The sequence below is a fragment of the Amborella trichopoda genome, chromosome 4 (genome assembly GCF_054954075.1).
Source record: "Amborella trichopoda isolate Santa Cruz 75 chromosome 4, AtrichopodaSantaCruz75HAP2 v2.0, whole genome shotgun sequence".
Classification (NCBI taxonomy): domain Eukaryota; kingdom Viridiplantae; phylum Streptophyta; class Magnoliopsida; order Amborellales; family Amborellaceae; genus Amborella; species Amborella trichopoda.
The window spans coordinates 49,660,449-49,663,818 of NC_142339.1; the positions used below are offsets into that span (position 1 = coordinate 49,660,449).

At 37.2% G+C, this 3,370-nt stretch overlaps 1 long non-coding RNA gene across 1 annotated transcript; it reads left to right on the forward strand.

Annotated features, from left to right (window-relative positions):
- Nucleotides 1-996: 996 nt before the first annotated feature.
- Nucleotides 997-2,301, forward strand: LOC148782550 (uncharacterized). The gene is made up of 2 exons (XR_016053621.1): nucleotides 997-1,153; nucleotides 1,240-2,301. It is a non-coding gene; the product is annotated as an uncharacterized LOC148782550 (long non-coding RNA).
- The last annotated feature ends 1,069 nt before the right edge of the window (nucleotides 2,302-3,370 follow it).

Below are 3,370 nucleotides of genomic sequence, written 5' to 3' on the forward strand. Positions count from 1 at the left end.
GGCCCGGGGTAAAACCCCCGACGGCATATGAGCTCAGTGGGCCAATATTAGACGAAGAGGTAGAGGAAGTTAAAAAGTGGATTGAAGAATATAAACAGAGTTGGCCAAGGACAGGAATTACTCTCATGAGTGATGGTTGGTTGAATAAAGTTAGCAAAAAGGAGTTTTTAAACTTCTTGGCCTATTCCCCAAAAGGTACAGCTTTTTTGTCTAGCAAAGACGTATCAGGGACGAAGAAGGATGCAAACTTCTACGTACGACTATATGATCAGATAGTGGAGGAGGTGGGGGATAAGCATGTAGTCCAGTTTATTACGGACAATGCGCGTGCATGTGTTTCTGCGGGCAGCAAGTTGATGGATAAGAGGAAGCATCTAGTATGGACCCCGTGTGCTGCACACAGCATCGATCTTATGTTAGAGGAAATCGGTGAGATCAAAATTGTGAAGGAGACTCTAGATGAAGCAAGGTTGGTGTCGAGATTTATATACAACCACTCGAAAATATTATTTCTGTTTAGAGAACACTCTAAGAAAAAAAAGATAATCAGGCCTGCCATAACCCGCTTTGCGACCGATTACTTAGCTGTGGACTCCATTCGACAATCTGAAGGTGCATTAAAGAGATTGTTTACTTGTGAAGAGTGGTTAAATGACCGCCTCTCGAAGTCCAGTACCGGTGTAAAAGTGGATAACATAATCTCAAATAGGCTGTTCTGGTCTCGATGTTCCAGTGTTGTAGAGGCCACTGCCCCTTTGGTCACGGTGTTAAGAATGGTGGATGCTGATAAGAAAGCTACCATGGGTATCCTTTATGAAGGTATTGAGAGGGCGAAATCAGCTATTGGGGAGAAGTGTAATTTTGCTAGCAAAGTGATCGAGATTATAGAAAAGAGGTGGAACACCAAATTCAGACGTCCAATTCATTATGCTGGTAAATATATATTTATATCATTACAATGTTTCAGTTTAAATCATTTTTTTATGAAATTGTAAATGACATTTTTCTACCTATATATTTTTTAGGTTACTACTTCAACCCAAAATTTTTCTATTTGACACCTGAACAACCCCACAAGATTATGGAAGGGGTCAGATACATTATTGCAAGGTTGGAGAGAAGCCATCGAAACCAAGTAGCAGCAATACAAGAGGTATTATTTAATGTTCGGGTAAGAACTTCATTGAGTTGTTATATTTGTGAGGAATAATGCACTAAAACGTAATATATTTTTTTTAGCTTGCTATGTATAGGGATGCTATAGGATCCTTCGGAACTAGACTTGCCAGAAATTCTCGAACTATGATGGATCTAGGTTATCCCCTCGCTAATATTTTGTTTATTCATATATTTAATCTTATGAATTGTTCTTGCCCTTACAATGCTTTTTACATTTTAATCCAGCTGAATGGTGGGAGATATATGGTACTGATGCACCTCACCTAAAGAGGATAGCAATCAAGGTGCTCTCCCAAACATGTTCTGCTACTGGCTGTGAGCGCAACTGGAGTACGTTCCAATGGTTGCACACTACTAGAAGGAATCGACTCGCTTCTGAGAAGCTTCATAAACTAGTCTACGTTCATTATAATTTAAACCTCAGAGAGCGACAAATAAGAAGGAAGCTGAAGACTATGGGCCGATAGACTTAGACACAATATTTGTCACAGACACAGCAGACCGATGGGTAGTCGAAGAGGAGGAGCCAGTGTTGCACAAGAGAGCGTTCCTTGAGGCTATCGGTGATGAAGATATTGAAGAAACTGATGAGCGGCATGAAAGAGGAAGCAGCCAGCCAATGTATCCACAATATGTCGATGATATTGCACCTAATGAGGGAGAGTGGGAAGGGGGTCTAAGAGAAAATGAGAGAGATGATGATTCTGAGGCCACCCTATCCCAGCCATATTATTCACATATCGAGTCCCAACAGCAACAGTGTAGGGATGAGCACGACAGTGCAGGTGAGCATGAAGGATGGACAAGCTTCGGGGATTTTGGACTGGGAACACAACAAAACACTAACACTCAGGGATTTGGGAATAGTCAGACGCCCGCTAATATCGATGATTCGTTTTTAGATCGAATCAATGAATTGTCAAACGAATTCAATCAATGGCACCAGCGTGACCAAGAAGAACAACAACGTCGTCTATCATTTTATTTTTAGATCGTATGTTATTAATTTTATGCTTTATTGTAGTCCATGTATGTTGATATACTTATTCCATGATAATTCTATGTTTATCCTTTTGTGTGATGTAAATTAAATGTTGAATGGCGGTTCATGCAGGGAAAGAACATATCAATATTCGCATATTCATCCAAAAACATGAAAATTCTTAATGGAGTACCCTCATTTTTTATTGAATTCCTAAAAAACAATATTTATAATGAATTTTAATAAAATTTTCAGATTTTTTTGAAGCTTTATTCTGACCGATTCACCCGATTCCGATCCGGACCGCCGATTCGCCGATCCGGATCGCCGATTCGCCGATCCGGATCGCCGATTCGCCGATCCGGATCGGTTTTTGAAAAGCCCGATCCTGATCACCGATCCGGTTTTTAAACCATTGGTCATAAGTAATCGTGACTCCTTGCTCCAATCGTCAATGATCTCATTGTATACAATGATTACAATCCCATAAAAACCCAAATAAATAGTTATGAGCATATGTTGAGCTTTGAAAAAAAAAAAAAATTAAACGGCAAATTGATTAATTTACCATTAGATGAACGTTTTAATACCATACACATATCTTTGATTGAATTTCAAAATATCAATAAAGGAACACACAATCTTTAGTGGAATAGTACAAATGAATGAAATGTTAAATAATTCATCTCTTATAGGCGTTTTGAAAAATTAAATAAAAATATTTTAAAAGATATATACAAAAAGGGATGCCTTTTTGTATATCTTATAAAGAGGGGATGCCTAGATATCGGGCATCAATGCATCTTGCTCTTATAAACGTGTATTTTAGGAAATAAAAATATATATTTTAGTTGAAAGCGTAAAATTTGAACAGGGGTATTTTTTGGAAAAAAAAAATATGACCGTAAAATATAAAGAAAATGTATACAATAAGACCATTTATTTTAATTGCAAATCATAATTACCTTTGGTCGTTAGATGTAGTCCGTTGAGACGTACTATGTCATTAACTGAGCTTAAAGTCTAAAAAAAAACATCTTAAATTTTATATTTCATATACAGACATCCAAATACTAATGCAAACCATCTAGTATACAATCCCAAACGTGAAATATATAGGACATCTTTGATATCACAAAAAAGATATTTACGAAAGTTTACCTTAAAAAAGGTTAGTTTGTTAGTGTACAGTTAAAAACTTAACATAAC